Source organism: Oryzias latipes, chromosome 21 (assembly GCF_002234675.1).
Source record: "Oryzias latipes chromosome 21, ASM223467v1".
In the NCBI taxonomy this organism is placed as follows: Eukaryota; Metazoa; Chordata; class Actinopteri; order Beloniformes; family Adrianichthyidae; genus Oryzias; species Oryzias latipes.
In genome coordinates this window covers 24,790,420-24,818,324 of record NC_019879.2, presented here as the reverse complement: position 1 = coordinate 24,818,324, position 27,905 = coordinate 24,790,420, and the positions used below count along the sequence as shown (strand labels likewise).

Genomic DNA, 27,905 nt, shown 5'->3' with positions numbered 1-27,905 from the left:
TGATTTTAGACTCCACCTGCTGAACACATCACAGGCCAAAACTGAATTCCTGATTGGTTGATAAGACCAATCTTCCAAGTTCAGATTTTCTTTTAACTCTGGACGCGCCACAATGCCCAAGTTGTGCTGCTTTCAGACTAATGTGCTGTGCCTGACGCTCAAATTGCAGGACCTCAGATTGAATCTGTACTGTGAATAAACATTGAAATTGAACGCAGCATAAGAGGGAGTTTTAGTGATCATGCCAACAGCTGAGTTTTAAACAACCTGAAGTGTATTTTATGAGGGAGCCCATAGAGAAGAAAATTACATAAAATCAATGCAGAAGGTAAAGAGGTGGTGGAACAGATAAGACGTAGTAGGGGGACTGATGGTACGTAGATGAAAATATGTGACTGAGTGAGGTAGTTAGTTGATATGAGTGGAATGATAGAGTACAGAATGACACTCATTCACTTCACATATGGAGGTGGAAAATTAGAAACTGTTAATTTTGGATAGAAATGCTGTTTTACTAAGAATATCTCTTTTGTCACCATTTAGTTCAAGGAATCTGAAAGTGAACTAGGATTTTAATTCAAAAAGAACAGGGATAAAAAAAGTAGTAAGGGTTGTGAAGTTAGTTTTATTGGATAAATAGAGCAGGGTGTCATCAGTATTGCAATGAAAATTTAAATTGTATTAGTGGCAGATATTACCAAAGGAGAGGAGGTAAATATTGAAAAGTAAAGACCCCAGGACGGAGCTCTGAGGCATACCAGATGCAACAAGAGAGGGCTGGGATCTGAGGGGGTGGAGTGGCTTATAGAGGAGAGTTTATGGAGTTGCACAGTGTAGGAAAGTGTGTCAAAGATCAAGGAGGATGGTGAATAAAGCAGGGTCAGCTGCCATGAGGAGGTCATTGGCTATAAAACGGCGAAGACATAAATCCGACTGGAAGAAACAGAGACATCAAGATAAAAGAGAACTTTCTTAGGACTGAGAAGTCAGTTGAGAGTCTACTGATTTGTTAAAGGTTTTGGAACCAAATGGTAGATTGGGAAGGTTATTAAAATATTTTTTTATATAATATAATCATTGTTATGGGAATATTCAGCCATAGTAATTTATATCGCGTTTTCACAAACATTATGAAAACATGGGATATATATGGTGGTTTTTCCTGATGTTGCGCGAGAGGCAAAGATCTTCTTTACTCTATGAAATGAACGAGCCACAGAACAAAAGATTTTGTCACAAGACAAACGGCAGACTGAATTGAAGAGTCAGTTCATTCTTCTAATATGAGAAGTTAGAAAGCCTCCAGCTAGATACAAGTCACACTTGGGAGACAGAAAGCACAAAACACTGCTGCTTTAACCGAAGTCCTCCTACATCTTTAAGTTGGGGCAGTCAGACCCATCTCTTTTCTGTGAGGGGTTATCTTCCCTCTCTGCAGTGAGTGATCTGTACCTACAGTTGGCATTCCCCTGCAGCGCTTCTTCATTCCTGGTTTGGACGTTGACAAGTGACCAAACATTTCAGGTCTATCAAGGCTCTCTACCCTGTAATGCCGTCACAGGTGTAATTTCTCCAGCAACTTTACTCCAATCCTCACCTACAATATTAACAAGAAGTTATCCTCTTATTTATATGTTGCAGTTGAAGTCTGAATTTACACTAAGCCATTTAAAGTTCCCGTACCACTGCCAAAAGATTCAGTTGTTTAGGTTTGAACTCACAGCTTCATGATTACATTGTAGTTACAATTCAATGTGATCTAATTAAACCTCCATTAGTTTTCTGATTTTTCATTTAAACTGATTATGGTTATTTATAAACAACACTTGTGACATAGACAGTACATTAAAAGAAAAAAAGGTTAGACTTTCATTGGTATGATTATTCATTCCAATATTAAAACCAATTACAAAGCAATTTCCTGGAAAAATACAAAATATTTACAGGAAAATTGAAACATTTTCCATTTTCTAAATGAGGATTGACTCAAGTTTGATTTTTTTAAAACACAAATTAAATAAAATAATCTTTAGAAATAAAAATAATAAATGATATGCGATTATAAGGTTTCTAAACCAAACAATCATTTTTTTACCTTTCTAAAAAATCAAGAGGGAAAAACAAAAATCATCAATGTCTCCATCTTGTCTCACCAGGAAGACACCAAAGTTCCTCTGACTTATCAAAAAAAAATACATGTCATGTTCTTAAAAATGTTAGGATAGTTCAAATCAGTTAAAATGACAACCTAAAAACCAATGTCTACTATAGAAAAGACTCTCAGGAGCCTATAGTATGGTTGCTACTTTGAGGCCACTAAGTTTACACAAGTTTGAAATATTTAATTTCAGTTTTTTTAGGCCTGATACAAAAAAATGACACATAAAACAAAGCAAAAATAATATAATATTCACTCTCAGCCTTTAAAAAGAATGTAAAGTTAATTTCGACTCTGTATTAAATGCGTTAGTGTTGACTTGAATGGGTAAAATTCAAGGGTCTAAATGACTCAAGAACAATGTTTACCTTTTAGACACACCCAACATTATAAAAAGGACTCATTATGTTTGGTCATGGAAAGTTACTAAAACGATCAGATAAAGTCTCCTCCTTCCAGGGAGAAAAATGTGGTCATTTCTTTCATTTACAGAAAAAAATATTGATCAAGACACTTCAGACATTTTCGCTAAATCCTACACTGCAACAGACTGACCATTTGTCACTTTGTCCTCTTCTTTGCTGGCCTGCATATTCCAATATATAGGCCATATGCGTAATAATGCACATATGTTCTTTTATAGCCCTCCCACATGAATTTGACCAACAGAATCCAGTTAAATTGATAGGAATCGTCGTCACCACTAGTTTGAATAGGTGTCCAAGTGAGTTTCCAAAGCTGGCACAAATGCGCCTGGTGTGAGGATGAACACACATGACGACTCAAACAGCATGAACTGTCAATCACATGTTTGCTCCAGATGCACACTAATGAGATACTAATTAACAAGCTTGCTGACGCAGCTGTAACAAGGAATCCACTGACACCAGGGTCTACCAGCAACTGCCTACTTTAGCCTTTTTTTGAGCTTTTACCTCGACTCCTATTAAAAATAAAAGGTTCAGTTGCATTTCATAAAACAAACACAAATGCGGCGATATGTTGAACACTTTGACAGTTTTACATTCGGAATAATATTTCACTGAAAAGTGCATATGGGTCTATGACAAATATTTTGTCTACGTTAATTACATTGACTGTATAAGAGGACTGGACTGGGCGACCACTCCCACCTCGTGTGCCAAACAGGGAGTACTCACTGGCTCCAAGAAGCCAAAATCCCAAAGACTTCTGTTGAGAAATAATAAACTGGTACTTAGTTATTATATTTGTCAGAATAACCATTCTTGCTCTGCTATATTTTTTAAACATCCTAATTTTTTACCATATATTTTGTAGGGCAAGTTATTCCCGTTATAAACTGTCCAATCAGAAGCATCTATGAAAGTATGTGGTGCCTGCTGACCCCCGTGTCGAGCGTTTGAAATGTTTGACAGATTTTGTGTAGCCGGCAGTAAAGTCTAAGGGTTGTTTCCAACAAACTTACTCTTGACTGGCGAGAGTAGTTACCATAGAAACACAGACTGAGACTTAATTGGACCAATCACCTATTACTGATGACATCTGATTCCAACATGGTGTCCCATTTTGCAAAAAAATGGCGACTGAATTGACTTGATTTGGTTGGGGCCAGAGGTAAATCCCTTTTCTATGCGTGATGTCACACGCACTTGGTTGATACTCAGCATTAAGAGAATCAGATAAGGAAATATACCATAAAGCATTCCGTTTGAACGGTTTGTCATTTGGCAAAAATGTATTTAAATTTATTTTGAATAAGTGACTCAATTTTTAAGCATGCATTTGCTAAGCCCATCACCTGGACATATGCAGGTCCTACCAGTCAGAAACCTTTAAAAGCAAAATGTCTGTTTGATCAGTCATTGTCAAAGCTGCCAGAAATAGCCAGAAATAGTCCAGAAATTGCTCTTCTTCTATCCATCTCTCTTTTTGTTTGCAATACAAATATTAAAAAGATGCAGAAACTGGAATTATGTTTGCGCTTTGGCCTGCAGGTGGTAATAGACTTCAGGGCTTCATTTCATCCCTATGTGAACCGCTGTCAAACTGGAAAGTAGTTTTCCCAAACTTTGAAATCTAAGTTGACTTTATAGTATTGGAACATCCACCTGTCTACGCAGAAGTTGAAGTGACGGATCAGCAGAAATAACTTTTAAAAAAAAACCCTGACCTCAGTGTCAAACCAGTCAAGTGACTTAAACCCAACAATAGACATATTTAAAAAAGGGAAAAAGAACCTCCAACTGCAAGTGCACACAAATACACACCACCGCGCTTCCCTCATCTCAGCGCCGCTGGTGGCTGTAAAGGGCCTGCTGATGGTTCAGCCTTATTTATGCAAATCCCATTTTGCAGTTCAGTCACAATGGAGTATTGCTCTCTCTGCCTCTCCAGCTCCCCAACCCTGCATCTGCTCGGCCTCCATCTCAAGAACGGCTTCAGCCCATTATTTGTTTAGGGCTGAATCAAAGTATTATTTCTCTCTCGTCAGTTTTCTCTCAGAAAGCTCTGCCGTCGGCATTGAACCAACAAACCCTCAGTAATAGAGAAAGCTTTTCCATCCCCAAACAGATTCATATTCACTCATGTTACCAACCAAGAAATGATTTTAAAAAGATTATGTTTACTTGAAGAATCTCATTTTTTGTGCCCGACATTTAAACTACTCAGAGACAACAACAACAAAGACAAACATAGGGGAAAGAAATCTTTAAATGAACATGAATCTCTTAGGTTCAAATAAAACCAATGAGTTTACAAACATAATATTTACCAAAAATATTTATATCCAGTGTACCTGGAAAAATAACTTTCTTTATGATAGAAAAGTATATTTGATGTAATGGATCCAATCTTTACCAAAACAGTTTTTATTTGGTAGGATAGCCACAGGTTTTAATTTTTTTAAAACACAAAGATCATTAACACAATTTCCTTCTTACTAAAGAAGAACTAGAAGTGGAAAAAAGCCCAACAACAGTCATCTTGAATGCAGTGAATTCAGGAAACTCCTTGTCATGATTCATACCTTCATCTCAGCAGAGGAAATACCTCCACACTCACCTACTGAGGTAAGTTCCAAAGAGCCACACCCGACAGAGAACTAATGGTTTTTTCTGGACGCAGAATGACAGGAACGCAGTGACACTATAGATAGACCTGTGATGCCAGACTTGAAACATTTGACATACCGCATCTGCTGTTGCAGCAGCGAGTACACAAACATAGGAACTGAGCGTCCAAGACATCGACCATGTTGCCGTGTCAACTGGGCTGGGCTTCGTATGTAGTACCATTGTCATCACTTGAGAGACAACATAAACAAAGTATTCTGTTGTATATATATATATATATTTAGAACAACGAGCAGCTAATAAACAGATGATTACAACAATAAGGGACAATGACCACAAACAGATACAGTAGGTTACAGGGCTTTCATTCAGATGCAGCTCCTGCAGTATAGAAGGTAACGATCACGCAAAAAAAAAAGAAAAAGAAGAATGAATGATCTCATGAACCCAGACATGGAATCATGATTATCGATGCTTTTGCGGAGCTCTTCTGAATAAACAAACAAACAAACAAACAAATACACAAACAATCTCCCAACATCAACTATATCTTCCTTGCATTACAAACAAGATGCCCTGGATTTTAACATAATTTAGACACTTGCTCCCTACTTTTTTTTAATGCTATAAATTACGTTACATATTTCCAAAGTAAAAAACAATTAAAAATGAAAAGTTTACAAAAAGTAATAAAAAATTTAGAGTTCTGTAGATGAAAACTTGATTAATTTATAAAGAAATATATTACAAACCGTTTAAACAGAATGCATTGTGGTCTGTATTTGCTAATCTGGTAAGTATCGATGCACACGCAAATTTTTACTTTTTATTTTTAGACTGGTGGGAAATTTCCAGGGCACTGGGTTTTGGGTGTAGTGAGGGAATAAAGACAATCTTGAACTCAAACGTAATGCTGTATTCATGTTGTGCCATAAAGGCAGGCATAAATAGAATTCGCCTGGATATTTGGCTGCCATTCAGGAAAGATGCTTAATTAATAATAATAATAATGTAATAATAATAAGCAAAAACAAAAAGTTTTAAGAGCTCACATACTGTAACATCTGAAGCACAGAAATTTCATTGTTTGGTTGGTGAAAAAAAAAAAAAATCAAAAACTTTCATCTTTTACTGTAGAGAAACTCACAAACACTGAAGTCTGATCGAGTCAGATTGCCTTCATTGTGGTCTGACTATTCCCATTCATTATCAGGCTTTCTGACATAACCAGATTATATTTGTGACTTATTTATATTCCATTAGAAGAAACTGAATGCCCCATTTGTCTGAGCTGTGCAGCTGCTGAGCAGAACAGACTGTAGGCGAGTATTTAACTGCTACATCTGTTTGACAATTATGGTTATGAACTGATAGGAGTATCAACACTTTGTACCTGAGGAGCCAGCCCTGGCCTCATTCAGAAAACCATCACTGTTGATTTTAAGGGTTAATGCATTGCTGCTATAAATATACACAAATCTGAAGTTGGCAAAAGAGTCTATGCCACTAAATCTGTTTAGCAATTGTAAGTGGAGTAGCATTCATGAGACACCTCTCCCATGCAGGATACCGTGTGCATCAGGAAGGAATGGGCCGATGTAAAGAGTTAAAGTCCCAAGTTAAAGACCCACCATCTGTCACACACCTAGGTCTGCGAAATTTGTTCTCGGCATTTGACCCATCCCCTGGGGGAGCGGTGAGCTGCAGACACAGCCGCACTCTGGAACCATTTGGTGGCTTAATCCCCCAATCCAACCACTTAATGCCGACTGGATCCCATTTTTAAAGTCTTTGGTATGACTCGGCCTGGGTTTGAACCCACGACCTTCCAGTTACAGGGCGGACACTGTAACAAGGCCACTGAGCTGGTCAGTGTGAATGTTAGACAAAGCGCGGAGAAGCTGAACTACAGCTCTACGCACAGCCCAACATGGGTATAGTTGCCTACTATGGATTGTAAGACAAAAATATCTGAGTGGGATGCCAGAATTATCTGCCCACTGAAGTATTAAAATGGTGTGGGAAAACCCTTCTTTCAACTGTTTTACTTTTCCCAGAGATAAATAAGCCATGTCTTGGTCTTACCATCTTCCCAGTAACCGACTTTATGATTTTTCCACATTGCTGTCCCCTGCTGAGAACCTGAATCCCTGCCAAAATACTGAATATATTCAGTTTCATTCACAAGTTTATGATTGAATCAAATACCTATTATTCCAAATGACACTCAAAACCAATTGTTATTTGGTTATAAAATAAAACACATTTTTCACAGTACAAGTGATAAAAACTTTGGGTGCAACTATTAACCAACTTAATCGATGAATCGCTTTATATTCCTACAATCCAACCAGATTGATCTGTCTGAGACAAGCTGTTCATCGAATAAAACCATACCATTAAAAATGGTTTCAAAATGAAATAAATTGAACGTATCGATCCTGGAAAATACCATTTGGACTTAGGTACAGAAGGTTTATTTTACTATAACGTAAAAACGACCATCACCCCGGACAGCACACATGTGATGGCTTGATCAAAAAATGATAAAGACATGATTCCAGTCCAATATGTGGAAACATTGAATTTAGCAAAGTCATGTGACCATACAGTGTGGTTGAATGTTTTAATAATGTTCCCTTTGGATTGTTTCGATGTGGAAAAACAACAGTGGGCTGAACTTTAGGAAACTCAAATGTAAATGGATTTACCATTAGTTCTTTTTTACTTGTTTGTTATTTGATTTACACTTGATTATCTGGCAAGAAGTACAAAAAATATTCTCCTGCACTGTTCAGTACCAGGTATTTATCTCAGAGTCCCGCTGGTAGAAATTTTGGGTCAGTCAATCAGATGGTTCAAGATGAAGCAATGGACTATAAATCACATCAGCAACCAGAAATTATTTTATGAATCTAATTGTTAAAATGAATCGCTACAATAATATAATAATAAAAACATATGTTTTGCCTAATTTTGCTTCAATAAAAAGTTGATTCATGGATTTGATGAACCGATATAGATATACAAAGATCATTATTGAATTTATTTTAGAAACCCAGCCTCCAAGATGACACCCCCTTATCCCCATGGAGGGGACATGTGTGTAATGTCACAGTGTGTCATCTCAGAGCAGGCTGTCAAGAAATCACGGCGCGTCCTTCAAAAGAACGGAGACGACAATGAAAACACGACAGGAAGTGGTTGTGACACAGATTTACCAGTAGAAGGGGAGAGTCGTTACACAAACCGTCCTCTTCACAGAGCGGTGCGGGTGGGTGTCTATGTCCCAGGCGTGGAGTGGACACCAGCGCACACACAGCTGAGTCACTACAGACACATCTGCTAGCGTAGCCTGGGCACCGTGCCATGTGTGTGGCGGCCAGCTCTAGCAGCAGGACAGCCACTCAGCACTCTGGCTCGCTCTGAACTCCAGCTCAATCACTTCACCCTACAGTTCCATCTCTGTCCATCTGCTGTCCGTCTCCACATCTCGGGCTAAAAAGGAGTAGCTTGTCCACAAGTGATCACTTCTTCATGGCTACCAATGCTGCTGCACAATTTATGCTGATGTGACTGACAAAAACAATTAGTATATATACTTTTTTAATGTAAGGATTTATAATTTTCTTTCTTCAGTTTTATATTTATGACCAAAAAATGTTTGCTTTAAAAATGGAAATCTGAAAACATAAATTTACATTTAAGAAAATTAGATTGGAGCAGAAATTGTTCTGCTCTGATCATGTAGGCTCAGAACGAAACACAGCCAGCTTATAGGTCAATTAAGAAAAATTCTAAAAAATATTTACTTGTCAAGCGAGGCTAATTGTCCTGATAATTGGTGGAAATCTAAGACTATCTCAAGAGACAGCACAACACGTGACACATGACCTCCTGTGAACATTGACTGAATATGAGACCTGGAGCGAGTGAGTGTGACATCACTCAAGGAAAATGGCTTCCGGCTCGAACAAAATTAAGTCACTGTGTTTTGTGATACAGAGGTTGCCCTGTTGGGGTCAGAAATCCTCACTAAGCAATGATCGGTCCGATTCGTTTATATAGCAACCATTCTCACCAATCAGGAGAGAGTTTGTTGAAAGTTCACATCCCTACCACTTTAAAGCAGGCTACGCAAAATATGTCAATCAAATGCTTCTACCGTTCAAAGTGGGGGACAGCAGGCACTGCTTACTTTTAATCGAGGCATCTGATTGGCCAGTTTGTAACATGAAAACCTGCACTACAGGAAAAAAAAACATTAAGAAAAAAATATGTAAAAAAAAAATAAAACAATGATTATCCTGACAAATAGAATGACTGAGATATAGGTGTTTATTTCTCTATAGAAGTCTATGAGATTACATCTTCTTGGAACCAGCAGGTACTTCCTTTTTGGACCGCCAAGGGAGGGAGGTCACTTGGTCCAGTTCTTATATCCAGTCAATGCCAGAAAAAATACACAATATAGCAACAAGTATGATTAACCAGTAAATATTCAGGCCCATACGTTTACGCTGATGTTTCTGATATGAAAGGAAAAGCCGACAGGTACAGGTGTTTATGAGTCAATATGCTTTACCTGGCCATTTTTCTCATTCATAGTTCCTTTTCTCCTGTCAGACATGTGTGTTCTCAAAAGTTTGAAGCAGATTTAACTCCTCTAAAAGTACCCAATTAAGCAGAAGCACTGTGCTTTGTTAAGATCCGGCACTGGAACAGCTGTGGCAGCGATGCTGCTCGCAGTAATGAGTAAAATGCACTCATATGGGTTTGTTTTTCCAACAGAGGCTCTCTCCTGTTTGTAGCTCCAGTGAGAAGTCAGACAGAAACAGCCCTTGTTTAAAAGAAACTCTGCTGCCCTCGTGGAGACCCCTCTTTCCTCCTTTCCCTCCACCATGCTCTTTGGTCCACATCTCCCTCCCTCCATCCATCCGGGCGACCCTCCCTCCTACTCTCAAGACGCATTCCTCCCTCGCTCATGCTGGGAGGACGTCTTCCACAGATTTGTGGGAAATCCCGTCGCTTGCCTGTTTTTAGAAGTCTTGCTAAGCGTTGAGGTAAAGTAAAGACATTTGCAGCCCTTTCTTAATGGCTATATTTAGACTCACAACGAAGAACAATCAGGCAAACAAAAGCAAACATCAGATTGTTCTGCTCATTCAAATCAACAAGACGGAGAGGAAACTGAGGTTTGAAATTAAACACAGAAAAGCAATGCTTGGCTAAAAAAAAATAAAAAAGATACATAAATCCAAGCAGCACAAAAACATGGTTTTTCAATAAACAGTGTTGCACTTCCTCTTCATGCCACAAAATGAGCTGTGAATATAAGCCAGATTGTTTCCATGAATTAACCCTCATTTGCTGTGTCATTTCAATGGAATTTTAAACACACCAGCTAAGAAGTGCCCAATTAAATATACAGTCATGCTGCAATGTACACGTGCACACAGAGACATGCATGATTGCTTAACTGCTAATATTGTCTGACATGCGTTGCTGTTTATGGCAACATAAAGTTGGCAAAAGTAGCCCGCTGATAAAAAAACACTAAAATCAGTTATTTAAAAAATCCCAAAAGAGCAAAGTAAACACCTAAATCAACAAGCATTCCAATTCTTTACAGTCTTAAAGACTCGGATCATCTTTGGAGACATTTTTAAAGCGTTCACAATGATATTAAAATTATGATTTTACCCTTTTTTAGCCAAAGTCCAAGAACCTGTGTCGTTTTCCAGGACATCATTTTTGCAGAGCGCCAGTAGTTCATTAGAAATTCCCCTCCGAGTTGTGGGCGGGGCCACTGGCACAGAGCAACCCACACCTCCCCTCCCTGTTACTGAGAGATCTCCGGTCACACGCTCCCCCACTAGCTTACAGTCCTTCACACCCTCAACCTAACATCAGCGGTGGAACACAAATGGCGAGTGATACTGTTCCTATCCAGCTGTTTAGTTTTGAGCCAGATGTCAGCTCAGACCAGGAAGACTAAGACCTACATGGACCCATTTATCTGCAAGTGAATGCATCAAAATGGAGCAGAGCAGGAAGCTTATGGCCTGCCTAGTGTATTTTCTACATTACAAATAAGCTCTTTTTTATGATATTTTTTCATCTGCACAAGATTCACAATTATTTGAATTAAAAAAAAACTAATAAATATAATTTTTAAACTCGTTTTTTTAATGTATGCCCTCCATCATCAGAAAAATGCCCCAACAACACGTTAAAAACACAATTTTCATCTGGGGTGGGTCTTTAACCACACAATGGTACTCTAAGCCAGGGATCTCCGTGCAAATTGTTTGTGCTTTATTATCCATGTTTTCGGAACAATAACTAAACCCCAAAGTGTGTTTTAGAGGCTAAAAATAGTGGGCATGTTTAACGTTAATGGAAAAATAAATATTTTGTGATATCTTATTCGCACAAATAGATTTTTTTTAAAAGTCTCAGATTCCTGCACAGATTTGCAGACGGCCGTGAACATCAAAGAAACAGCATCGGTTTAGCAAACTGAACCCATTTTCAGGGAGTATATTTGCTAACAGAAAGGCGTTTACAGCTGATGTAACATGGCCGTCTCTCTCTATTGTTGCTTTTACAATAATATTAAGCCACGGTTTGTTGCAGAGATATTCTGAATTAAGCAGTTTTGATAAAGCTCATAAACAGCGGCAGATGCGAATAGAAGTAAATGAAAGCCTGCAAGGAAACAAAGACAGGAAAAATAAATTTTTTGCCTGCCTGCACCAACCATTATATATGAAATAAATAAGTAACAGCGGATATTTAGGGCCAAACTCTCTACGCTCTTCAGAAATAATCTATCGTTCTTTTTGCTTTTAGTGTGAAAAAATATTAATCGTTGATCTAGGCAAGTCAGAAAAGTATTTCAATATGTGCTCTGTTGGCCATTTCTGTCTACTTGTTGCACATAAAGGTGTATTTATGCATCTCATATTTTATAGCTACATGAGTTTATAATCCAAAATCAATATGATTTTAATTCACAGGATCATAACTTATCAGTTTACACAATTTGTTGACAAATTTATTCATTGTATTCTTTCTAAGTAAAAAGATTTGTTTGGTTAAAAAAAGAATATTTCACATAACTAGTGAATTGGATTAAACAAATCTTAACCGTTCATGAAGAATATAAAGAATTCGTCTATCGAAAACTATCTGAAAGCCGTTTCTGGTCTAAAAGAAGAAGAAGAAAAAAGAAATTCAGCAAATCTGCAATTTTATAAGCCAATATTAAAATATTCTAAATAAAAATCTATTACATTTTAGATAAAGTCTTTTAAAGCCAACCCTAGTGATCACCTAATGAATGGCAATAAATGATCTTGTTTTAACAAACCAAGAAGGGCAAGTTCTGCTTGTTTTGCTACGGGCGAGTTTGTCCACTGTGGCCGTCTTTCACAACCACGGCGTCACATGAAAACCCTCTAGAACGGCAAATATGAACGGCAGCCCAAAATGAACAACACTTCCTGTTCTGCAACACAACAGCCAAGAAGGACACAAATACCTTAAGAGAAAAGCGAACACCGAAATAAAAGAATAAAACAGTAGCTAATATTAGTCACTTCTCTCTCTCTGTAAAAGGCTGCCCTTATGTTAGCGTCAGGGACATGTGATGACAAATCTGATCCAATCAGTGGTCTACTAAAGTTTTCCATCAGTATTAATAGACAAAATAAAAACAAAAAACCACAAGATGAAGAACTTGATGTAAAAACTTAGGGGCAACAATTTTTAACAAATGAAAAGCCCTAAAACAGGCTAAAAAACAAGTTTTTGAAATTTTTGTGCAGCAAACTTGTTTTTGTTCATAGTAACCATTTTAAAAAGGGGGGAAATTAAAATGAGACAAAAATCAAGCTGAAGGACGAGACATGGCCCCAGAGGCATGTCAACCTGACGATTTGACCCAAGAGTGAAATCAGACCAGGGAATTCTTTCACAACGATCGGTTTTTGCTTTGAGATGGAAAACGAACGCCAATATGCTCACTACACCCCGTTTTCCTCCGAGTGCTTGTAGGAAGGGAGCGGGTGCTACGCAGCAGCACACAAGACATATTCTTTTAAAAATAAATACAACTGACACAGTGAAATAATGTTCTGAATTGTGAATCTTGATCAAAATGTTCAACATCTCAGTTTTTTTTTTTTTACTATATTCTGTTAACTAATGTCAACAAAGCAAACTACAATTAAAAAAATCTGGACCAACATTTGCTTGTTTTCAGCATTCCAAACAACAATAACGCAAAAACAGAGAAGAAACATAAAAGCATGCTAGATTAAAAATGATTTCCATAAACTATTACTTGGGTTATACTCGTCCTTTCGTAAGCTCAAAACGAGGCTTGAAAGGACGGGGATTGAAAAAAGTCGAGCCTTTTGACTCTACAGTCACCATCAAACAATGGATTTATCAAAAACAATCAACATTTGCACTTTTACTCCAAATTTTCAAGATAAATTTAGCACAAAACATAAACTGCTAAGGAAGGATTCAATAGTCTGGAATTTAATATTCCACTAAGTCTGATTTCTTTGTTGGACTCAACGCCATTAATGTGTCAACCAAATGTTCAAGTAGGGGAAGTACTCGGCATAATTTAACCTCATTTCTGCTGTCCCCAAGCTAAAAAATAAATCATCTTTTTTACATAAATATTCTTGAATTAAGAAGGGAGGGTAGCTGTCATATTGATCAAAAACATGTTTCCTTGAAGTATGTCACAGAAAACGTGAGACAGTTCACTTCAACTTAGGGTTTTACTTTATGCTCAACAGCTGATGATGGTCCAGCATCAATAAAAATATTTGCAAAAACTAGATTTTTTTTGGGAAATATTGGCATCATTTAATGAGAAATTAATGAAAATTACTAACAAAAGAGGCCAAGATATAACATTCTAAGATGCCAAGAATCTTAAATAAAAACATAAAAACCAAAGAACTTTCAGGAATGCTGTTTCCATCAAAACAATGTCTTCCTTTTTCTGTCTGTAAATTGTGTTTAAGTTATTTCTGACTGCAAAAACCAATACAATTGACATATAATTAACAAAAACAAATGGTTTTTTATTCAGGTAATATTTGACACAGCAAAGCCTTGATTACTTCTTAAAAACTCATTCGGAAGTTCTCTGCAAAGCACCAAGGATCTCACCCATCACCTCTCAGCGGCGGAACTTGAACACATAAAGAATATTGCTGCCCAAGGCATCCTTTCGTTTGCACTGTCACCTTATAATAAAGTTCTGACACGCGAGATAAATAACTAAACTAATTTCAAATGAAAGCAAAGTTATTCATGTCACTTGCCGCCGCAAGTCTGCTACAAGTCTTTCAATGAAACTGGAAAGCAAAGAGAAAGTCTTTAACGCTCACTTTTCCAAAACTAAAAATGTTAAATAAAATCCCTTAAACCCTTTTTCTATCTTGTGGAGTCCAGATGACCCCACCCTTGCATTGACGTGTTATCCCTACCATGACAAAGGTGGATAAAGGTGGAGGGGATCTTATGTAATCCATGGATACCAGTGAAGATCAAAACTCATTGAAGAAAAAAGGTTCAGCGCACTGTCTAGTGGGTCTAGATGACCCCATTCCCAACGTTAATGTGCCTTGGATGCACGTTAACGTTGGGAGTGTGGTCATCTGGACCCCACAAGATAGCACAAGGGTTAAGCCTTTAAGACCAGATCTTTAACTCCAGTGGTGACGTTCCTTCGACTACTGTAACTCGTTAACCGTTAACGAAATTACCGTGTTTCCATTGGATTCTAACGCGGAGAGAACCAACTTCGCAGCGATATGCAACCCTTTTAAGCAGCGAAGTGCTTACGAAATCTGTCGCATATCAATGCAGAGTGAACACGCAACACATACATCAGTGCAAAGCAGATACAAAAGGCTGCTTTTCTCCGCGTCAGATTTTCGCGTTGATCGCATAAAAGGTCAAAGAGTTACGCTATGTCATATAACGTGGGTTACTTTAGGTGCTGCTGGTGACCTGTCCACTATAAGAGGGTTAATAGGAGTCATACGTTTGGTTATTTAGAAGAAATTGGGCTAATTAAAACTACACAGTGTCAGCTGAAGAAGTACTTTTTCCTGCGTTTTTATTTTACTCATAATAAATCCTGAGTTTATTTGAAAGGGTCCCCTTCCATCACTGCATTTTTCTCTGTCAATCACAGCAGAGAAACATGGACACAACATCCTTGAGAACCTGCAATAAATCTACACGTATGAAAAAAAAAATGTATATATACCAAAGATTCAAAATAAAAGAATGTTTTTCACTCAGATACTAAGATTTAAAACTAGGTTATAAAGACACAAAAGTCCTGTTGACTTTTTTTTTTAAAACATGTCCTTCAACCATGTGTGCACCTCCATTTTTGAACTAAATTGGTGCATTTTCAGGCTAGAGACGTGACTTTAAAAAAAACACACAAAAGGAAATTAATTATGGGCTGAATGAAAACCTGTCTTAGTGTGAAGGAGTTGAATCAAAGGAGATATTTCTGCCACTTCACAAAAATCACAAAACACAGGTTATGTCTGCAAGCACTCTCACACTGTTAGCAATTATACACCTAAATGTCTCCATATGCTACTTCTCCACATTTTTGTCCTTCTTTGCTTCAACAACCAGACTTCGATATTCAAATGTTCACAATCTTAATGTTTATTGTATTTTTGTGTGTATTATAGCACAAAAATGAAGGTCAAAATAGTTTTAAATCCCAACTGTTTCAATAATACGGATTTCAGAAAATGAATGCTCTGATGTTGCCAAATATTTACTTTAAAAGGTTGTAACTCTAGGTTATAAAAAAATAATTTACTTCTCCCTAAATGTGCTGCATTTTATTTGAAGATAAATATGTAAGCTGTACATAAAAAAACTGTATATATGCTTAAAGAGAAGGTAGTACAACAAGCATTTATGATACTCATGCTTCTTTAGTTCAACCGTTTTCAAAAAATCCGTCATACAAGGTAACACGTTCTTAGTGTTTGTTCTGCCTTAATTATTGTATCCATGGATACAGTATGGATCTATGACGCAACACTGAGGCTTTCAAGTTTTCTTTGTCCGCCCTTTCTGCATGCTGTGTGCTCCAACCACCATCAAAATCCATAAAAATAAATAAAAAAAAGATGAACCCTGCTTCTACATCTGAAAAATATCAAGACAACCTAAAGATGTAATCTATTAAAAATGTGCCTGCTTTATTTATTTTTGCAGGTTTAATCCACTGTATGATCTAAGTCAAGGCCATCGACAGTGTACAAACTGTCCTACAGGTGTTCCTCATGTCAATATGTTAAGGTAAAGGGCTCAAAATACCACAGAACGACAAATCTTTACAGTTATGTTTTGTTTCAAGCTTCTTTAAAGCTTTTCCTTCAGGTATAGCATTATTCTGAAGTGGTCCTGAGACATGGTTGGACCCGGTAACATAAGAAACACTATCATCATGGCCCACATCCCAAAGCTGCAGTCACATTAATGGACTGCAGCACTGCATTCATTTGGAACATGATGGCGATTCGGAAGAATCTGACAGTTAATGCTATTAAATAAATAAAAGCAAGCATGTTGACTATGTACAAAAAGCTATTTATAGCTCCTTTCACTTCTACCACTGTTGCCCAATTCAACCACTGTGTTTTTGTATCAACATGTTGGTTGCAAGACTGAATAAAATAAAACTGGCCATCTGTATGAGTGATGGGTGTTAAACTCATTCAGATCACATTAGTTTTTTTAGTTTTTTAAACACAGAATTGGTATTTTCCCAACAGCAGTCACGGGATAGCAACAGGAAAAAAAAGTATCAAGTCTGGTATCAAGAGGCACTACAGGATCAGCTGAGCGACAGCTGCTCTCCAGCAGTCCTGCTTCTTTAGAAACACTGCGATTACTACCTGACATAACTCCACCGAGACTTATGATAGTAGTAGCTTACGAACTCTCTTCCACTTACTACTACCATTATATTTTTTAAGCAATAGGAAAATATTCTAAACTATTTGCCATTTTCTAAACAACGTTGACAAGGGATCATATTTTTTTATTTAAATTCAGTGTCTTTAGTCTAATTTATCTGGCAGCAGCAGTTTAAATCCTAAAATCTGGATTTATTAATCAAAGTTCATATCAGATGCAGTATAAACAGACTTGATCAAATTGAACTTGTCCAAAAACTGAAACAAAATATTAAATTGCCATTTTATGCTTGTTTCCTGTCAATTGTGGGTTTATGTAAAAGTATAAATGTTGCAAATTAATCCACAACTTCTACGGTCATCTAAAAAATTATTTGCATCTAGTGGTATTCCAACAGATTTGTGATTCAAGAACTAAATTCTAGCACACCAGTGACGCCGTAAAATATGTCTCAATACAGTGGTCCCTCGCTCTATTGCGGTTCAGCTTTCGTGGATTTCTCTCTGCGCAATTCTGCATTCTTTTTCTTTTAACAGAACATTGTCTCCTGTGTTTTGATTGGCTGTAGAACTTGTCAATCAATTTTCTCTGTGTGTGAAGTGATATTTTTGCCACCACATTGCAAACAAAAGTCACAGTTTGAGATCAAAATTTCCTAAACTTCAAACAAATGTTCAGTAAAAAAAAAAAAAACTTTCAAAATTGCATATAAACACATAACATCAAGGGTCAAACAGCCGGTTCGGTCTCCGAGTCTCGGTAGCAGACACCATGTTAGATAAATCTAGCAATTTGACTGGATAGAACCTAGACCAATCAGCAGGCTGTTTGGTGGCAGATGTGTCGCACTAAACTGAAAGTCATGAACACAAAATCAAAGATAGGGACAAAGCCAGATGAGGGATAACGCATCTAAAACCTTTTATGTCACAAATGCAAAAATGTATTTTAAAAGTGAAGAAAAAGATTCTGAAAGCATACATGCAATATTTTTATTTGCAAATGTGAAAGTTTTGTTTTTAAAGCCAAATACTTTGTCTGCATTTTAGGAAATTTGGATCTCGAAACTGTGACTTTTGTTCGCAATGTGGTGGCAGTAATAGCACCTAATACCCATGCTGGGTCTCCTGTACAGATTTTACATACATTTTCAGTCACAAGCAGATCTTTGTTTTCATTCTATAATACTGAACTTTTTTTCTACAAGGGTTTGAACTTCAGAGGTTTAACAAGAGAGAAAAATGTGAAAATGTTCATGTCTGTCTGAGAAAAGTGTATCAAGTATGTAGTGAGGGATTTTACAGCCTTGAAACATCTGTAATACAAGGTTGCGGATCCATAACGTTAATTTTAGAACATAAACCCCGCGAAAAAATGAAGGGACACAGTAACTGTAACACCAACACCTGAACTAGCTAACAAGATAGTGGTGCTATAAGCGCAAGCCACGCCTCACGTCACAGAAATGCTGTGACGGCGACTGCGGAGCAATATATTTGCTACATAGTGTGTGAATTTATGTGGATGGAATGAAGTCCTACCTAACCCATGCAGCATTATAGACGAAATACTGAAAGTCATCCTTGGAAGCGAATATACAAACACTTCCAATGAGTAGACGATAAACGTATATCGTGGCTTTTGGGTTTGCGTACACAAGTCTCGCAGCAAACAGAACATTGCCCCCTACTGTATTAGCATGTGTAGAACCACAGACAAAGAGCAATCAACCAACTGGTAATTTTGTGCAATTAATTTGCCCTAAATTCTATTCTTTTGGTAAGGTCTGTAAAGGCTTCTATGAACTATATTTTTAGATAAAACCTTTTTTTTATTTAAAAGGCTCGATTTCTCTTCAAATTCAAAGTTTGATCATATTTTTTTCTCGTGTTCGTTAAAAGAAGGCAAACAGTCAAAGTATAAAAGTACAAGACAATTTGAAGCTACGGCACAGTTCCTTGATGCTGAGAAAGATTGTAATCATAACTGTTGCAACAGACACACACCTAAACTGTTCCACTACTTCACCAACTCAACAAGTTGAAGCCATGTTTCACGCCAACAACTGCACGTTTAATCTTAAAATTGGCCAAATTCACATTAAAAACCACACTAAATGTTCACCTTTTCTGGGGGAATCCCACATAATTACTGTACTATGTTGGCTTGACAACTGTAAGGTTTATTTAGTGGATGAGCTAAATTCCTTTATGAATTGTGAATAGGCGGCAAAGAGATCCAGGTAAATGTGAAAACTGATACGTTGCCTTAAAAGAAATACTTCTACAATTACGAGAGAACAAAGATCCCACAGTGTGAAAATAAACATTTCCAGCAACAGAAAAACTGAAGCCCAGGGGTCTGATCTACTGTACGAGGCAGGGAGGGTCCACCACCCCCACCACATACATATCCAACTGCGCAAGAAAAAAAAAAAACATCTCCTCCACCTATCGTTCCATGTCACACGCAACACGAGCCTTCAAAGTTTTAATTAGAAAACCCATCATGAAGCAAACAAATGCACAGAAACTGGAGACGCCAATACACAGAAGCAAAAATAAATCCGTGGCCGTTTTACATCAATATCCATTTCCGCGCGTCCTTCACCTCACTGTGGTTTTTGGTTAACACGCTTCAGATTAGATAGCAGATAAATAAACAGTGTGCACGGCGTTCTCAAGAAGAACAGCCTGACCGTGTTTTATCCCCAGCATGTGCAGATCAGAGAGTGAGACCAAGCAGGGGTAGCTCAAGGCAGCGAGCGGCGCGCTCAGATTTCTCAGCTCCAACCACCTCCCTGACCATCAACCGCCGCTTGGCAAGTCAAAATCCTCTCGTGGAAAATCAGGCACAACTATAGATAAATGTCAGATTGTTGGGAAGAGTCTGGCCTAAAAAACGGTTGGTTTCTATGACTGATGCCGTGATTTTAACTTGAAAAACAAGTGTTTAATGTTCCAGGTTCACTCATAACTACCTGAGGAAACTCAACAGCTTGAAAACAAACTGATCATTTCAGCATGAATAAAAGGCTTAACGGGAGAATTTCAACAGACACAACATGCAGTTTATGAACAAACGTCAGTTTCTATAAGCATTTATTCTACAAATTTGACATTGAGTCACCACCAATATGCCCATGCTCACTTCTAGGTAAAAAAAAAACAAGGCAACAAGAAGGAGCTAGCTCATTTACACAGAATCTGCCACAGATTCACACTTCTGAGAAAACACACAAGCCGTGCAGGTACAACGAAATGTGAGAAACAAAGAAGAATGAAGCCAGAATTGTGCTAGATTACCTCAGAAGCCCCCCTGCCCTTTCAGCAGGGCCTCATATGGAGAACCAGGCCTCAAGTCCCCTGGGCACTGATGTCTGCTCTCCACTCGAGTCCCCCCAGCCAGCCAGCCAGCCGGCCACGGAGGCTGTGTGAGAACGTGGCCGACTCACGACGACCTACAGCCACAAGTCATTCACACCTGGAACAGAGGAACACAACTCTGCTTATTGGGTGAAATAAACACGAGGAAATGGCAAGGAAAAGCACTCCATTTCTGGTGTTGACAAGACTGCCATGTAGTAAACACATAACCAGAGCACCGTTGAGGTCATTAGGGAACTACAGTAGCCCAGACATTCATTTATACTTCACTTATCAACCAGTGTAGACATAAGACATTACAGGACACACAACAATTCTCTATAAAAAAGGCCTTTGCAGGCTTCTCCTTCCTATTAATACACATTACAAGTGGTAAATACCTTCTTTTTTATTTAAAAAACTCCACCATGCACTCAAAAGTAGATAGGCTAGCAGAACTTTTGCAGTTAGCAGTGTTGCCTAGCAACGGAAAGACAAGATTTTCTAAAGGTCCCAATCCACTCATCGTAAAAGTGTTGCCAGTGGTCTTATAATTATGTAGTTTCTTCTACGGCTATTTTTTTTTTTTTTTTGTAGCGTTTTTGTTGGACAAAGTTTCTGAATAGCAGCAGCAGCTGTAGTAGTCCTCATTTCCCATCATCACTCTGTGTACACACGCTACCGCTAGCTTACAGCCTTTCACCGCTAACATAGCATTAGCGGTGGAACAAAAATGGCGAGCAACATTGGAGCCATCTAGCCGTACAGTTTTGATCCAGATGCCAGCTCAGGTGAGAAAAACTAAGGCGAACATGGATCCAGTCGTCTACAAGTGGATGGATCCGAACGGAGCAGAACATGGAGCTTCTACGTAACTACAAGCTTCTTCCAATGGCATTTACATACAACAATTAGAATATAAAAATAGTCAGAAACAGTTTTGATCTTAATTTTCTTTACATATGTCCTCCATATGCTAGAAGAACGTGTTAACAATACCAATTTTCATTTGGAGTGGGTCTTCAATAGGAGCTTCTGCAGTTTAGTCTCAGCAACTGGTATGTCTGCTCCCGTCTTTGGACAAGATCCTGAACTCCTGACTAAGAGCGGAGAGTCACTCTGGTTCAGCGCTTTAGGTAAAAACTGGGGGGTGGAGGACTCAGATTAGTCTCAAATGTTATTTTCCTGCAAAATTGACTCATCCTTTAACCACTGTAGAGCCTACTTGCTTGTTCAAAGCATGAAATTTAGAAAATATATAGATAATAATTATAAAAGGGAGTTTAAATCCAAAATAAGGAGTTACACTCAAGGACCTGTAGATTTCCCTCCTGAAATGTCAAGTTAAATAAGATTGCTAAATGACTCAACACATGCCTTGTCATGTTTTTCCTTTTCCTTTTACCAAGGTAACAGCACAATGGCACAAGTTGCTTGAAGACGGGGCCTAAACTCGAGGAAGTCCTCCTAAAATATGCAAACCTAAAACTCTGCAAATAATCCGGAGGCACAGACAGAACTGCAGGGACTGTGCTCTTTCCAACCCCCCCTGAAATCTCAGCGCCTCACTGGACAACCCTTGGCGGACAAAGTAATTCCATGGCGCTTGAAACTCCAGGAACTTTTTTTTTTCTTTTTTCCTAAAAGAAGTTGTTCCTGTTTCGCCAGAGAACTGGTGGTGGGGGGGGGGAAGGGAGGACTTCAGCACTCGCATTCATGGAGCCTCTCGGCCAGCGCAAACAAAGTCTTCCCCCGAAGAGGGAGGCTGTGGACGGCGGCCGTGTGGCAGCGAGAACGACGACGTCGTCCGCAAACACACGAAACCACAACCTAAACGGGGTTGGAGTCTCGCGGCTTTGTCTGCTTGTGAGACGACCCGGGCCCTGCTCGTTCATTTTCAAGTTGTGCTACTAGCTCCGGTAACAATGTAACAATCAAATCGCTCAGCAGATGATAGGGCTGGCCGATATACACTCATAAGCCGAGGCCTGTGCTCTCCGTACACGTTTACAAATCACATTAAACTCGTTTGAAATGAAGAGAATACCATACCAACGATGTGGCGCTCCCGAAGAATGCACACCATGCATGCTGCATTGTATCCTTTTTTCATTTTCACTAAGCACGGGCGGTCCTCCAGTATAATGGGGTAAAAACCAATATTTCTCCGCGGGTTTTACGCCGTGCTGAAAACATGGTGAATGATCCGCCACCGCCGCGCCGGAATAACCTGCTTTTGCCGTCCAAGTGTCTCTCAATGTCTACCAGGCCGGACGCGACGCGGGTTTCGCTAGCCCGTCTTCGGGGACAGGGGTAGAGAAGAACGGATACCGGAGTGAGATGTCCCCGGGAGGAGGACCCGCGTGTGCCCGTTGCCAGGAGGCGAGCCGTGTAGCGTCACTTTCCTGCTAGATGTGTAAAAGGGTTCACTCACCTGAATTTGTTTTCCTTAATTTCCATTTTTGTCAAAGGCGGGTTTTGAACCACACTCATATCAAATCACTACATTATCATGATAACATGATAAAATAGGAAAATGTCTCCCCCCCCTTTTCGCATGAGCTTTCCAGTGGTCCTACTCCATTCCATCCCAGTCAAAATTTCCTGCCGTCTTCCCCCTTCGCTTTTGAGCGATGGTTTCGCCCAATTCTAAGTAGCAATTCTAGGTCAGTTCTGTGTGCCAGTGAACGTTCCTGTCGGACAACAGCAACTATTCAGCCCTGCGTGACGCCGACAATGTCTGAAACAAACACAAACACGCAGAACGAGCCCGGACTATCCTGTCCGGAACCGCCTGCTTCGGTTTGCGCGCCCGTGAAAGCGAATTCAAACTTGAGATAAGTTCGACCGAGGCTTGAAAGTTCGGATGTTTTCTTTCGCGATGACGTCAGCTAACGTCCGTAATTGTATTTTAGGGAATCTTTTCAAAATAGTATGCATTTTTAAAATAACGTGGCGTTATAAAAAATAAAAGCACAAAACTTTGGCTGGTTTTAAAAAACGTCACTTTGATATTTATTAATATCCATATATATATATATATATATATATATATATATATATATATATATATATATATATATATATATATATATATATATATATATATATATATATATATATAATTAAAATGTTAAAATTAAAATGTTTAAATAAAAAGGAAATGTATTACTTTCAAATGAATAAAAGGGTTGTTTTATATTCTATTAGAATAAACTATATTAATTTTTACTCCAATAAAGGGTTCTATTTTTTTCCCAGCTTTTTGTTTTTGTATTGGAGCACATCTGTTCTTCTCCCTCAAAACTAAGAGTACTATTAGTCATTTTAAAACAAAATAGCTTTCATAAACTATTGTATTTACTTGAAGTTCATTGAAAAAAGACATATAGTTTTACAGATGCTTGTCAGCTGACCTAGATCATTCTAAAGTGAAAGTTCACAGGGTTTGACCTTAATGTAGTATGAAAGGTGAAAAGCACACAAAGACTATCAAACTCAAAAATTAATATAAACTAGCCCAAAATCTGACTGATATATATCAAGGTGAAAATATTTTCAGAAGATAATAGTTATGATAATATATATAATTTTTAAAAGACTTGTAAATAAATCGATTAATTTTCACTTAGGACTTGTCTTTTTTTGAGAGCATACAAATCTATTATATTCAGGAAAACCAAACAGTAAAAAGCACTTTTTATTGTTTCCCTTTTAATCTGCTCCTATAATCTGGCGTCGCTCTGTCTGGTGAAGATTTAATTGTGCTCCCAATGAGTCAAGTTGCTAATGACATGACACTTGATAAATAAAATCATATTCATCTAAGGGGCAGACTCACACAAATACACACATCTTACAGCGTGGCTGTCAGGAGTCTCAAAGGAAATGAGGAACATTGAGGACATGCAATGTGAAAGTGGTCCTTCTCAATATTTAATCAAGATACATTTCAAATCTAACCCAAATGTATAATCAAGACAAGCGGGGATTGAATAAATTGGTGTTTAAGTGCACATATTATTAGCTGGCCTGATTGCGTACATGTGTGTGTTGGGGGGGGGGGGGGGGGGGGGGTCCCGATTGTAGTCATACAAGAGCTGAAAGAGTCGCAAAAAGAAAAATATTTCAGTGAGAGCTCCCTTCTTCAGTGTAATGACCTGAACTGTCAGGATTCATAAATTAGCTCAAAGATAAATTCAATCTTGCACAGAAACAGAAATATTTTGATATTTCAAAAGTGTTTCATTAATTAATGTCCTAAAGTTTGTTTAGGGGAAGCACTTTTGGAGTGTGGGCTTGTTTTTGTGCAGGATTTAGTTAAATTATTCTGAGGTATATATCTCAGTGGAACCATTTTCAATGTTTGCTGAAAGAATAATCATCTGACTAATCATTATTCTGAGCTAAAGTCACTGTATAACGGGGCAGAACAGTATTTGTACCTTCAAACAAGGAGGAATTCTGTTATTGTAGACCTGTTACTTCTTCTGTAACCCTTGTTCTATCCTAGGCACTTTACCTTTGGGAGCTGGGTCATCCAGACCCACTAGACAGTGCTCTGAACCTTTTTTTCTTCAATGATTTGTGATCTTCACTGGTGTCCATGGATTACATGAAATCTTTCCACCTTTATCCACCTTTGTCATGGTAGGGAGAACACGTCAATGTAAGGGTGGGGTCATCTAAGACAGCACAAGGGTTGAGAAGATCTTCAATCTTTCACTTGTTACCGGTAATAATAGCACCTATTTGAACCGATTATTAGCATGAAAGACATCTGTCCACACCCTTGAACAGGCAGACTACAACCTGTCCACCATGATCAAGACCAAAGAGCTGTCAAAGGACACCAGGGACACGATCTAAAAAGAACTGGGCAGATTGGAGAGAAAAGATCAAGTGTTGTAGCAAATTATTAGATAATGGAAGAAATACAAGACAAGACCACAGACAATCTCCCTCCCCCGGAGATCCATGCAAGATTCCCCCCTGATGGGGTACAGATGATCTTGAGAGCGGTGAGGAAACGGCCCAGAACTACATTGGGGAAACTGTCCAGGCCCATCCTAAGTTCTCTAGACATCATCTGAATGATCTAGAGGAGGATTGGGAGAATGAAACCAAAACGGAACTCTTAGGGAGTATGGATGATAAGCATGGAGGTGGTAACATCATGATTTGGGGCTGCTTTTTTGTGTGGGGAACAGGACAACCATACATGGTCCCATTGACATGAATGGGACCATGTATGGTGAGCTTTGGGGGAAAAACCTCTTTCTATCAGTGGAAGCATTAATAATGAAACATGGCAGATATTCCACTATGACGATGATCCTAGATACGTTGACGAGGTAACAAAGGAGTGGCTACAAAAAAAAGACATTTCAAGGTTCTGGAGGCCATGCCAGTCTCTGGACGTCAATCCAATGGAGAACCTGTGGAGGGAGTTGAAAGTCCGAGTTGCCCAGCGACAGAACCAAACCATCACAGCGCTTGAGACAATCTGCATGGAAGAACGGACCAAAAATGCAACTATGGTGTGCAAACCTGCTGAAGACGTACAGGAAAAGTTTGGCCGTTGCCACTGACAACCAGAGTAGTATTGAGAAGAAATGTTGCTATTGAACAAATAATTATTTTCTGCACTTTATACAAATAAATTCTTTAAAAAAAAATCAAAGAATGTTCATTTTTTTTATTCTTTTCTTTTCTTCTGTTTCCACAGCTGAAGTGTTTCTATGACAAACATCACAGACATTTCTTATATTTCAAAGTGGGACAACCTGCAGAGTCTTAGACTGAAATACATGTATTTTTTCCACATTGTATGTGCTTTTCAGGTCCACCGGATTCAAGTAATGTGTGTGAAGGTGCAGACACTGTACCGATTCTTCTTACTTAAAAATGTGGCTATTGTTGGTGTGCATTCATGTTCAGTGATGTGGAAAAAGTATTTACTCCCTTCCAGTAAAACAATAAACAACGATGACTGAAAATCTACCCATCTAAAGGTATGATTTCATAAAATGGGGGGGGGGGGGACGTTAACCTGCCAAGCCCCGTGAGAAAACTAAACTGTTTTCAAGGTTTTGTGTTTAGTGTCAATGAGTCACCCCCCCCCCCACTCCCCTTTGTTTTCTTCAGAGCTGTTTTGATTCAGGAACATTGGACGATTTCCAACAGGAACACTTTTTAGAACATGTCACACAATTTCAACATAACCTAAGCCAAAATTTATTTTATTATTTATTAGGATAACAAATCTATTTCCTATTTGTTATCCTAATGTTACAAATCAAAAGTTTCCCTTTTAGTTTTTTTTTTTTCAAAATAAAACAGGATTATTGTGTAATCAGTTACAACAAAACCTTTGGTCTTAACCCTTTAAAAAACCATTCCAATCATCTTTTGATTTATTTTAAAAGCATTTCCACCATTTTTGCCAAAATAAAAAAAACAGTGTTGTTTTCTATGACATAGTTTCTGCAGAGTGCCAGTAGGTTGTTAGAAAGTCTCCTCAGAAGATTCATAACTGCCCTTTGTAACAGTAAAATCTTTAGCTCTCATCTGTTTGCTCAGTTGCTTGACAGGACAAGTTTAAAATGAAATAAAAAGTTATCTTAGTTGTAGGCGGGACTGTTGGCGCTGAGCAACTCCACCCCCCTTCCCTTCCCCGTTTCCGAGTGGAGTTGTGGCCCGCCCAGCGTGGTTTTGACATCACGAATAAGCTTTTTTTCAATTGGCAATTTTTTTTTCTGCTCCTGATTCTCAACAATTTGAATAAAGAAATAATCAGATTTTGAACTTAGTTTACCTAATAAGACCATCGTCATCAGAAAAATGCTGCAAGAACATGTTAAAAACATGAAAAACTAAATTTTCGTCAGAGTGGGCCATTAACACCAGAGCTCAACCTTCAGTGTTTACATTTTTTCACTACCACAACTCTTCAAGCGTTTATGCAATAAATGCAATTCCAGCAGATTCTGAAGTGGAGTAGCAGCTTTACACTGATATACAACACTTTACCGCAATAATATGCTCACGCCGTCCACTTAAATCCACTGGTTCTGTTGTGTAGAAAAGCTGCTGATATGCAACCCTTTACGTTAGTAATGTGTTAGGTGTACGGTACGTCAAAGAGCGTGTTATTTAGGTCTCGCCGGTGACATCCAGGGAGTTAAAGGGTCAAGGCTGCAAAGAAGCTCCAAATACTTGCCCTACCACCACCATGCTCGAATGTGGGCTCTTTTTTTTGTTATTTTTTTCTTTTCTGTCTGTTGGGTTTAGTCGAAATCAAACAGGGCACACACCTTTCAGGAAGTT

General features: G+C 38.4%; 1 protein-coding gene across 3 annotated transcripts in view; it reads right to left on the bottom strand.

Moving 5' to 3' along the window:
* The window catches only part of LOC101173182 (B-cell CLL/lymphoma 9 protein), a 37,275-nt gene extending 13,830 nt beyond the window's left edge, over positions 1-23,445 (bottom strand). For 2 of the 3 annotated variants that reach the window (XM_011489871.3, XM_020713262.2), the window contains exons 1-2: positions 23,011-23,445; positions 20,517-20,694 (exon numbers count right to left, since the gene is read on the bottom strand). The gene's annotated coding sequence lies outside the window, so the exon portion shown is untranslated. Of the gene's footprint in view, positions 1-20,516; positions 20,695-22,628; positions 22,976-23,010 lie in introns of those variants that run through there. The other variant, XM_011489870.3, reaches the window with a different exon arrangement.
* Positions 23,446-27,905: the final 4,460 nt, after the last annotated feature.